We start from the raw sequence: 13023 nt of genomic DNA, 5'->3' as shown, positions 1-13023 counted from the left end.
TTCAGATAGAGATGTGTGGAATGATGGAGGCAGACACTGAAGACAAGTGGGAATGAGTGGGAAGAAACAGAGAAGGTGCCTGATGCTGCTTTAAAGCAACACACCTCTTTTCCACATAGCAACATTATAGGAGCATTTCTAGCTGACATCTGCCCTGTCAATCCTCTTGGGAAGTAGGCCCCTTATTCTCAGGAGCAAGAGATGCAGCTTTTCTTTATTATTATTATTACTTCTTATTTTACATATTGATCGCAGTTCTCTCTCCCTCCCTCACTCCCATGTTCCCCAACTCCCCCCATCCCATTCATCCTCCACTCCACAGGGAGGGTGATGCCTTCCAGGAGGGATCAACAAAATCTGTCAAGTAATTTGGAGTAGGGACTATGCCCTCCCTCCTGCCTGTAGGCTAAGGGAGTATCCCTCCATGGAGAATGTGCTCCCAAAGTCCAGAAATGCATCTTTTCAGTTGCCACTTCAGGTGGACAGTCAACCAATACTGACCCTTGATCTTTTTAATAATCAATTCAATTTAATATATAGTGTTTGTGCTGTGGACAAAAACTCTCAACATGGCAGGGTTAAAGGAGAAGCGGGGAAGGGATGCCATGTCAACTATTAATAACTCATGTGTGTTATTCTGCTCTGTGTGTGCAGCTTCTTAGGCTTGAGCTGAGAGTGGGTGCTGATATTCAGGCATTGGGTCATTATACCAAGCTAGTGTATTCCTGGCTAATCTACCCTCTTTACCTGCTGACCTTAAAAGGCTCCATCCTGTGCCCTAGGAAAATTCCCTTAAAAGCCTTTGCTTTCCATCACAGTCCAAAGAAATGTTGTGCTTTGTAAATCAAAGTGGAAATTTGGAATTATTGATCCAGGGAAGGACATACTTTAATTATTCCTACCTTCTTCTTCTCCTCCAAATATACCCTGACCCACCAATCATATCAAATGCAGATATTTTTGTTCTCAATGGTTACCAAATAATCTGTTATAAATAGGTGTTCAATAGTTATTTTTGATGATCAAATGAATGAATGACTCTAGCTTGCACTGGAGACAAGCTTTGGATATTCCTCAGAAGTTTTTTTTGGTCATTCAATGGACAGAATATATGGTAACCTCTTACTTGCTCAATCTACTCCCCATCTTAAAAGGTCATATTTTCTTTTTACTTTTTAAATGATATATAATTCATATATGAAATGGTAAAACTTTTAAGCACACAATTCAATGATTTTTACATATTAACTAGGTTATGTAGCCATCTAATCCCATAATCTTGCAAGTGTGTCAAGAGGGACTCCAACCCAATAGCACTTGCTCCTAATCCTCATTTTTCCCCCAACTTGCAAACATTACTCCATTTTTATGTGGGTGTGTGTCCTCTGAACACTTCAAGTAAGTGGGATTATACAATAAGTTGCCTTTGTGTCTAGTTTCTTCCACTTAGTGTGAACTGGCAAAGCTCATCTATGTTAGAATGCTTATATTGTATTCCTTTTTATGATCGAATGCTATTTTATTGTATTTATACCATACTCTGTTTATTCTCTTGTCAGTTGATAAGACTTTGGGATTTTCCCCACATTTGGGCTATATGAACTGTACTCTGCCATTATAATATTCTTAGCATAATTAGAGAGTAACCTATGTCCCTTACTCCTCAAGGATCACAGAACATGTGAATTAACTCAGTGAAGTCTGCTACCAAACAAGGATTCTTCTTTCCTTTGGTTTCCTTTATAAACCTGCTTCTAGGTAGAAAGGCATATCCATGCAACAAAACCTCCCTTGAAATACGGCAAACTCTTCTTTTTCTAATCAACTTGTAACTAAGGGGAAACTAGAACACATTCAATCAGACTTCAGCTCATTTTGTGGACAGCTGCAATAAAATTTTCCGTGTTTCCAGGCTTTCCTCAGCAGAGACAGGTGGGTAGGAAACTGCCCAACTCCAGGGGGAGGATCAGTTATTTATTTATTTATTTTTTCATCAGGACACATACAGGAAGGAGGAAGAAAAAATTGTTGATTGCACTAGTGACTTAATGTGGCATTTTGATTCCCCCATTCAGTCTCTTTTCAGTTTTCTCCCGACTCCCCAAAGCAAGCCATTCTGATAATACAAATGATTCCCTTCTCAAAGTGAACACATTTTCATAAGGATCTCCTTTGAACCCTAATCATTAATGATCAAGGTGTGTCTCAATACTAGACACAGCTTACCCTTTGCCAATCCAGATTAGTGTCTCATCTCCGCCCCCCTCCTGTACTAAGGCATGGAAAGATTTGTTTCTTCAGTCCCTATAGCATTACACAAACTCTGACTTTGGTCCATCTTTTCTCTTCCCAAGGTTGCAGTCTCCATCCTCATGTAAAGAATGATGAGTGGACATTGGGCCAGATAGCTGGAGTCAAAAGTGTGAGGCTCCTGGCATGCATCACTTTTGCACATTGCCTGCCTGTGCAAGATTGCACAAGCAAGCCAAGCTGCCCACAACTGGCTAATTGCAGAGGCAATCATCGCCCCAGCTCCTTCCAAATGAGCAGGGAGCAGCTAATTGTGCTCACAATTGGCTGATTGAGCTCACAGTCAGTAAATTGCTGCTGCAACTGTTTGTGCATACAATTTTGCACCTGGGAGTAATCGTGGGCGATAGGGTCTAACACACTTTGAAAGAACATGAAACAGTACAACATCTGAGAAATTCCACACCGTCTAGCCTGCTTGCAGAATTTGAGCTGGGGAGGGAGACACACTTCTTTACTTGGACAGGGAGTAATGCATTGCCCCAGAGTCTGTATTACAATTTACTATTCTGGCCACTCCAAACCATGTCTTTTAATCTCATAAGCAAAGGCAACTGGTCAACCTACAAAATACTAGCCACTGAATAGATTGCAGGTAGTTGTCTTTAGGAAATTGGTTCAAAACCCCAGATACCTTGGTTCAAATTTGAATTCCACTACTTCTTTGTGGGGTAGCCTTTGATGAAGTTTGATTTTCCTTATCTGTAAAATGGTGGTGATGAGAAAAGTTTGTATGTCACATGACTGATGTGAATGGCACATGCAATAATGCCTGCCAAGTGTGACCATATGGTGCTAACTTAGTGAATATCACACACATGCACACATATGAAAACTCACCTGTGGGTAAAAATTCAGTCATGACTTTTCAATCCTTGGAGTACCACACCCTTTTTATTTTGAGATGATCATTACAAGTTGCTGCTAATATACAGACTTATTTCCTCCTTACCAGATACTGGAAAATAGAAGTAAATTTGTGTAGATGCAGTAAGACACAAATATTAAGGGGCCAGCACTTTGCAAACACTGTAAATGTCCCCTTTGCTGTCAATACTGCTAACGGTCTTGTGAAGATCATTAGGAACAGCATACTTTGAGCTCTGGTATCACCGTTTAGCTGTTGTCCTCCGTGTGGCCTGCCTCTACCCAGTGCCCTGGGAGAATAGATCCTTTTTAGACCGAATGGAGGTGTGAGAGTTCTGCAGTCAGCCGTCCTGCATGGGCCCTTCCTGAATCTAAATGAGGAGAGACACAGGCACTGCTTCTTATGTTTGCTTTGCCCTGGCTCATTTTTTGGTCCCTGATAGAGACAATTTTATAGGGTTCTTACTCTCAGCAAGAAGAAAGAGATAAGGACAAGCCTTGGCAGGATCCGGAAATTAATCCAGGGGAGGCAGACATCATGTCTCTAAATGTAATTGAATCTTCCTGGAGTCTGATGGAGGCGGGGGATGGAGCACAGACCTTCTGACTTTCAAATCTGTAGGGAGGCATGGGGGTGGGGCTGTGTCTCACAGAGCTGTTCAAGTACTTGATGCTACCAGTGAACCCAACTTCCTTCCCTTCCCTCTTTAGTACTGCTTCAATGCACCCTGCCCACTAGATGTTTCAGGCACCTGCCACCGCTACAATCTATGGTACACATCACCTCTCCTCTGTTGTCTATGAATTCAAGCACAGGGCTCTTGGTTAAATGAGATTAAATGTTGATGCTTACAGGGATTTAGATGGGGAGAAATGTTTAGGTTTTGTAGTCTTAAAGTTCTTTCCATCATTGCTCTTGGCTCCAAATCTTATGTAGTAGTGTGTAGCTTTTCAAGAACTATGACTATGTATGACAGCCTGGGAGGCTTACAATAGTATGCAAATTTGCTAGTGCTTTTAAAACCACTTATCACAGCTTAAGTGGCTTAAGCAACAGCAATGCATTCTCCACAGGTCTGGTGGCTGGATATCCAAGAGCAAGAAGAGCAAGGCTTACCCCAGAGTTGTTTTCATCTAATCTCTGTTTCAGTGTTTCAGCCTTACAAATGAGTGATTTCTCAGGGAGTTTTCACAGGCTTTTCCTGCATGCACGCCTCTTTTTTTTTTTTTTTTTTTTTTTTTTTTTTTTTTTAGTAAGGACACCTGTTATATTGGTTTAAGTCCCAACCAAAGTGTTTTATTTTAACCTAATCACCTGTGAATACATTATCTTCAAATGTAGATAGAGTCTAAGACTCTGGAGGTTGGGACTTCAACATGCTCACAAGACCTGGTATCTCAGAAGTCTCAAGAAATGATTTTTCCTCATGGAGAAAACCAAATGCATTTAGATCTCATCTTGTCCACTGACTAATTAGATGGCATTAGGCAGAGCATATACCCTAGGTTGTTGATGTGTATGACTGTTCTGTTTACATTTGTGCCCCAACATATTTACCTGAGTATGCCTTTTAGCCTCGAATGCATGCCTATTTAAATGACATATTGTATGATCTCTTTTTAGTAATTTAAAAACTGTGAAAATCAAGAGTGGAACCATCAATCACAGAGAAGTTTACAGGGGATGTAACTGAAGTATGTACCTTCCCACTTGATGCTTAAGGTGATAGCTTTTCATCATTTCAATTCGGTGCATTTCTGACATCAGTGTGCAGTTCCTTTTCCCACACAAGTTACTAGCTCTACAGATCTCCCAACATCAGTGGGGTATCCCACAAACCAACTCAATTCAGGATTAGCACATGCTCAGAGGTAAGGTCTTAGTTCCCTATTTCCTATGCCAGTCCTGATGCCCAAATAGTGCTGTACTTCTAATCGACTACCTAGAGATGTTAGATAGTTGTGATCCCTCTCCCAGTGTTAGTGATTTGCTAGGCTAACTCACTGAACTCAGGAAATCAGTTGGTTGTATGCTACTGACTCATTAAAAAGGTGTGCTTCCAGAAGAGTGAGCTAGGAGAGGTGGGTCAGACAAGATACAGGCAGAAGCCCTCAGAAGTCCCCTGCCTTCTTCAGGTGGGTAATTCAGAAATATAAAGGTTTGTTTTCATAATGTATGATTGATCGACTATTTGGCCATTGGTTATTGACTCAGTCTCCCATCTCTTATCTCTAGAGTTTAAGGAATGGGGCTGAAAGTTTAGACTTACTCATGGTTGATTCCTCTGACCTTGGCTTCTATCCTGAAGCTATGGAGGGATACACAGAGAGAGTCCTTTCATTAGTGCAAACTCTGATGGGTTTGAAACAGACTTACTAACAAAATCACAACCTCTGCATCTCAATTGCTTAGCAAATGCCAGGACTTTGATTTTGACAAAAATGTTCAGAAGTTCTGTGTCAGAATCTGTGGCAATGAGTAAAGCTCTATTGCTTATGACCACATGCCCATTTAATGTGTGCTTTCCTTACTTCCAACTCTAGTTCTCTTGGTCAGGGAGGCTGTTTTTCATAAGGACCCTGTTTTTCAGCATCAGGCTGTGGAGGAGGCTATGGCAGAACTGGCCTGTAAATGCTACAGGAAATGGCATTTAAGAGGACAAAGCCTAGAAACGGCCTAAATATAAGGGGGAATCTTGAAAGAAAGTAATAAAAAAGGTTCCAAAGCTAGAAAATAAAGGTACTGGGGTAGTCAATGTATCTTTGATTCAGAGACATTGAGGGAGGAGGGCATAGAAATAGCAAACCTAACTCTAATATCTCCTCTACCCAGAACTAACAGCAGTTATTCATCATGTTGTATTTGCTTCTCATAATGTTTTGTGTGAATGTGGATGTACCATGGTGTGTGTGGAGGTCAAAGGGGACTGTTTGGAGTTGGTTCTCTGTTTACCTCTACATGGATCATGGGGATTAAACTCAGGCCATCAGGCTTATACGCCCAGCAACTTTTTCTTTCTTCCCAGACACAGGGTTTCTCTGTGTAGCCCTGGTTGTCCTGGAACTCACTCTGTAGATGGGGTTGACTTTGAACTCACAGAGAACTGCCTGCCTCTGCCTCCTGAGTGGTGCAATTAAAGGTGTGTGCCACCACCATCAAGTTTTATGCCTAGCATCTTTACACACTGGGCTACCTCAATACCCTGGTTTCACCATTTTTGTTTGTTTTTATCTTTTTGTTCTTGGTTTGTTTTGCTAAATTAATGAAACAAAATCAAGTTCAAGTCCTCTCAGCACCAGTCCTATTTGCTCCTCCATGGGCTTTGGGAAAACACAGCTTTCTGGGGTTTCTAATATATATGTGCCTCTGATACTAGTATGGCATATCATCTCTGTCTTGGCTCTTCTGTCAGCAGAGCTCATTCTCTAGGACTCATCTTCCTGGCAAGTGTCTGACATGATGAGTATGGCATGCCCTATTATGGACCATCAAGCCCCATTATGGCTTTGATGGACTTCTGTTGACTTTTCCTTCATGGTCTTTTTTGTTCTTTTCTTTCTTTTCACTTTTCTTCTTCTTATTATTTTACTAATTTTACATATTGATCCCAGTCTCCTCTCCCTCCCACCCTCCCATGTCCCCTGCACCCTCCTATCCCATTCCCCATCATCCAGTTATACCAGCACCATTTGTTGAAGATGCTTTCCTCCTTTCATTGTATAATTTTAGCTGGTTTGTCAAAAATCAGATGTTCATAGGTGTCTAGGTTAATATCAGCATTTTATATTCAATTCCATTGGTCTACCTGTCTATTTTTGTGCCAATACCAAGCTGTTTTCTAGACTATAGCTCTATAAAAGAACTTGAAGTCAGGGAGGGTGATACTTCCTGAAGTTCCTTTATTGTACAGTCACCTTTCCAACCATGACTCTTAATTATACTTGTATATATGAGAATGATCTAAGGTTCATTCTGCTGCAGAATTGTCTCCAAATTTCCCCTTACTTGGGGTTCTCTAGAGTAAAAGAATCAATAGGATGACTACATATTATGAAAATGATGTATGATAGGGGCTTGATAATTCAACAATGGCTGTATGCACGATGGAGAGGCTCAGAAGCTACTATCTACTCAGTGCTAGAGTCTTCTAACCCCACACAGGAAGCCTGGAGGATTTGTGAATAGGTGAATAGCTTCTGGTGTTAAATTCACATTGGAGGCTGAAGAACTGGGTCAAATGTTGCTGAAGGATGACAGCAGTAATAGCAATAGTAGAGTGGTACATTCATCAGCAAGGGATGAAGGCAGGTAGGCAAAGCATCAGCTTTCTCTGGGGCATCCTCTATATGGATTGGCACTAGAAGGTGTCACTCACTCTGGAAGAGGATCTTTGCCATTCTATTAGTTCTTCCTGGAAATACCACCATAGCCTATTGGCAGGTCTTAGTTATTCTAGACCGAATCAATGGGACAACCAAGAGTATATGAGTAGCCATCACACATTGTTCACTCACTCAAATAGAAGGAACATCAAGTGTGTTTGCTAGGTGCCCTGTTAGTTCTTTTAGAGCTTAGCGCTGCATGAGTCCATGTTTCACTGTGAGGGATACCACAGCATGAAGCAGACTCTTGCACATGCGCATGGAACACAATAGAATGAGAGGCTTGGGGCTGCAGCACAGCCACAGGAATCTTTTTTTCTTTCCTTGTCACCAAATGTTCTCTACACTGCTCTTCCCTCAGCCCAGCCCTGTCTTGACTCACCCACAAAAGGCCATTTCATGAGACTGGGCCTATATTTCTTTGCTTCTTGTTCATCAAGCAATAAATCACATCTCATCAATTCTATGATGCACATAATTTTTTTAAAAAAGGCCATTTAACATATGTTAAAACAGGCTATGATTGATTGCCTTTTACAAACACTGTTGGCCTGGTGGCATTTGTGACATAGCTGTCATTGCCTCCTTCATGGACTTGTTCTGTAAACTCTTTGTTGATACTTTCTGATAAGACCAAAAAGATTTCTGCAAATAACTTGCAGAGAAAGGGTCAGCAATCCGGAAGAATGCCCTGGAGGCCTCAGCTCCTTACTGATATTATTTCACATAATTTTTTTATGTCTTCCAAGAGTGATAAAAATAAACCTAAAAGAGCTTTTTAATAATTAGAAAATAAAATTTCCAAGGCTTAAGGAAATAGTGTCAGGGTTTAATTTGTAGCACTTTTTTTCTTTCTTAGTGCATAAAATAATTATGCCTTTAATCAAGGATGATTTAGATTTGATAAAATAAGTTGTATATGTAAAACACGTGGTGGCTCCATGGGGATAGAGATCACCATATTTTCAACATAAAGTGCATTGCTGACATGCGATAAAGAGTCAGTACATCCTGCTGATTAGCTGACATTAGTTGAAACAATATGCACATGGATTCAGAGGAATAACAGCTCACTATTAAGAGACTAGAATAGTTTCCTATTCCTGGTACTATGATGTTAGTGTATCACATGGCAACTTCTATTTTTTAGAGTATTTTTTTTCTCGTTAAAGATTGAGTAATTCATGTTTTAGGATTGAAAGACATGATGGTTTCTCCCCTATACTCAACTGTTTTAAAATACCATGAACAAATGGCAAATAATATGAACACAAACAGCATGATTGTATTCCAGACAATGTTGCTTACGAAAAGAAACAATTATAGGAGTTGACACATACACCCTAGTGTGCAATCTTTCTAATGCAGTTGTTTAAAAACTGAGTGCATTGGTTGCTCTCTGTTGCTGTGATGAAATACCATGTCCCAATGCAACTTAGAAAGAGTTTATTTTGGCTTACTTACAGATGCCCATAATGGCATGAGAAAGAAGATGGAAAATCACATCTCAACCACACACAGGAAGCAGAATGAAAGAACATGATGCTGGGCAGGGCATCAAATTCTCAAAGCCAATTCCCTATGACATAGTTTCTCTAACAAGGCTATGCCACCTGAAGGTTCCATAACCTCCCCAAATTGTACCAGAAACTCAAGACCAAGTATTCAAACACTGGGGGCTCTGAGAAACATTTCTCATTCAAACCATCACATTGGATATATATAGTGATTCAGTGAACTTATAAAACTTTAGACTCTGGCCTGGTAAGGTGGCTTAGCACTTGGGAATGCTTTCTTTGGAAGTCTAATGATTTGAGTTTGATCTGTGGCTCCTGAGAGTTGTCCTATGATCTACAAATGTAGGCACACATGCACCTGCACTCACATGCACTTCATACTAATCATATACAAGTTCAGATTTCTAATCCCCTTCCAGATGAATATCACAAAGCTGATGAGCCAGGTTTGGGATCCACATCTGTAAGGCCCTGAAGAACTAATTATCACCAGTAGATCTCTACAATTCTTACAGAAACTGTACCAGAGTACGTGGCAGGATCCTGAACTAGCAGGGTCCATATTCTCTTTATATTTAATTTTCTGTTTCTTCTTGATTTTCATGGTGTCTGGGGACAGTAATATATTACAAGGACTGAAATTAAATGGGAGGTCTAGACAGTATTTTTTAAGGAGGGGTCTATCCCACTGCCAACCCAGAGTAAAGGATAAATGGTCCAAAATTGAAAGTAGAGCCCTTTGATTTTATGGCCAAGAGGATATTCCTCTCTCTAGTGGTCCACATGGGTTGTGCCCATAGGAGGACTACTTTGAGCCAGTTCCTGGTGACTGCTGCCAGTGTCTGATGTGGCCACCACATGTGCAGCTGACCCACATCAGAAAACAGCAGACTCCAAGAAACTAGTGAGGCATCCTGTCCACATTAGTGTGGCCCTCTCCCAGGATGGCTTTCCTCTGCTGATTCTTGTGAAGTTACCTAAGTTAGTCTATTTAAAGGATAAATACATGTTTTTTGAGTTCCTGTAAGATTTCAACCCAAATACTTCTTGCTCTATAGGCCTGTTTAGTGCACTGCAGCCTTTACAGTTCACCTTGTCAGATGGTGCAGAGAGTAAGAGAATGCTGGATAATATAATAGTAACCATGCCTGTCACTTGGTCAAATCTAATCTACTACATTGTCCATGCCAGTGTCCAAGCAGATGGGACGAAAACAGCTGTGTTGATGGGGCTTACCAAAAGCCCATGACTATTAACATCCAATGAGTTCTTGTTTCTCTCAGTCAGTTCTATGTTATTTCTCGAGTTTATTTATTACCCATCTTCAAGAAAGCTATTTTACACCCTTTCCTTTCATCATGCAACTTAGGCATTTCTTTCCATATTCATACTTGCTGAAAAAGTTAGAACCATCAGCAGAGAGGTTCCATGTTTTCTGGCCATGAAGTACTCTCTGCTACATGCTCTCTACCCCACTCACTTGAGTGCCACAGTAACTTTCACACCATATCAGTCATTTCTCTTCTACCTGACCTATTTTTGCCTACTCAGGGACATCACCCAGTCACTATACTTCCTTCCTGCCTCCTAGTGTCCCCGATACTGCTTCTTTTCTGTTTGTATTGGTTTTTGTTCATCTTGTTTCATTTCTGTGAGCATCTCATGTAACCAAAATTAGCCTTGAACTTTTCATCCTCCTGCCTCAGTTTCCCAGCTACTGGCTTCTACTAGCGTGTTGGAATATCTTCAACTGTAAGAAAATTTTGGTCTGTTTTTTCTTTCTTTCTTTTTTTTTTACCCAACATAATGTTTATATTGATCATTTTGAAATTTTACTTCCCAGTCCTTCTGGGTCCATCCTCTACCCTTGTCACCTACTCTCATCCCCATAAAAGAAAGAGAAACAAAATCCAATTTGTGTTGTTCATATACTCACTGGAGCATGGTCAAACTCCCAGTGGCCAGCTCCTTAAAGAAAACTGAGTCCTTCCTCATCTCATCCCACCAGAAGTCATCCATAGTCTGTCCTGTCACCAAATACCACGTGGAGGTCCATGATCTGCACTCTTTCTGAGTGCAAGGAAGCTACTTCTGCAGTGGTATGGATGACTGCAGACTCATAGTTGAGAAAGATGGATGTGAAGGCATCTGTGACAACACTTATCCCCACCTCTACCCCCAAAAGAAACAGCCTAGACAGAAAGCCATCCAAGACAACTCCTAGAAAATGTGACAAGGATGGTGAATTGACAATTTTAATCTTGATTCTGCATTCCCTTCCAGCCCTCGCCTACCCCTCTGCTTCAGTTTTCAAGACAATTCCTTAAGAAAATGGCATAAAATCATCATCTACAGTCCTAACCCTTTTCTGTTCTCATATAACCACACCCCACATCCAGGGCACCATTGATATAAAGTCTTTTGTGACCTTTTTGCTCTTAAGTCTAATGTAGAATTCTCACTCTGGTTTCTGGACCAATCCCTGTGCTTGCATTTGCTCCTCTGTCCTCTTGGAAGTAGGACATCACACTTAGCAGCTGCCATTCCTTTCTCACTGGTTGAGCTTTTCAGCATTTTTGGTTTTATTTGTCTTGAGAGAGTCTCACATAGCCCAGCCTGGCCTAGAACTCACTATGAGGTAGTCAAGTCCATCCTGGGATTCCTGGTCTTCCTTGCTTCATACCACAACTGCTGGAATTACAGCAGCATATCATCATGCCTGGCTTCTTCTTGGCATTTTTATTGACCGTTTTATTTTCAACCTTTAATTTTTAGATTGCCCCAGGCTCTGCTGGCAAAAGACCTATCTTCTCCACCTTTTCTCCAACTCACAGTGACCCAGAGGTGAGGCAAATGTTTCTGTCTGTAGATGTCTCCTCCCCTTTCTTGACTTGAGTTGGAAGCTTCAGGCAAGGGGCCTGGAGGGCCCTTCAGGGGAGAGATGTGGACTTATGAGCTACAGATGGAGACATTCAGAACTCTCCGAAAGAACACTGTCACCACGATAAAGGAGACAAATCTCAGTTCTAGTAGCAAGGAAGAAAGGTGGACTGGCCAGTGGCCATGTTACAGACAGCAAGCAGTGTATTACAACAATTGTTCCAATTATGATTTCAGGCATTGGTTTAGGAAAATGGAAAAGGAAAAGTAGATATAAAGTGCTGAGGAATGTGTGCAGATGCCCTGCATGGGTGGGAGAAAGACAATTTGATCTAGATATAATAGTCTGTTTCTTAGAAATTACAGTTACCATGACACCCAGGAATCCTATGATTGACCCCAGATCTATGGAAACACACACTGACCCAAAAACCTTGGTTAAATATTCATAGCAGCCATGCTACTATCCATATCAAATTAGAAAAGACACACATGTTCTTCAAGGGGTAGAAAAAACAATGCACCTGTTATGTTTATGCAATGAAATGTTATTCAGAAACACAAAGGAGTGAACAGTTGATATCCAACACAACAGAGAGGGATGCACATGAGTTCTAGTTAAGGGGAAGAAAATTAGACTCAGGGGGCAATAGCCCATGTCATTCTGTTTGTATGGTAGTCTGCTAACAGCAGAAGTATGGGAGCATGAAGAGCTCAGTGGTTTCCATGGATTGGGGATGGAGTTGTTTGTAAAGACACAGGAGGGAATACTGTGCAGTAATGGAACAGTTACAAGCATTGATTACTCTAGTTAAATGGCTAACTGTTTAATTCTGTGACATTTGACAAATAATAAACCAGGCTTGCATACATACATACATACATACATACATACATACATACATAGAAATTTATAGAAGCAGCAAACTGTAAGATGAGGTATTATGTCCTGAGCTGCAGTCTGAAGTTGTGTGTGGAGAAACTCATGGGTATATTTAGGAGATGGAACATGGGTAATCTTATGATATGATCTCATGATATGCAGTGCATCTAAGATACACCCACC

This window comes from Phodopus roborovskii, unplaced genomic scaffold (genome assembly GCF_943737965.1).
Source record: "Phodopus roborovskii unplaced genomic scaffold, PHOROB, whole genome shotgun sequence".
Lineage (NCBI taxonomy): Eukaryota > Metazoa > Chordata > Mammalia > Rodentia > Cricetidae > Phodopus > Phodopus roborovskii.
Note: the sequence above shows the minus strand (reverse complement) of the source record.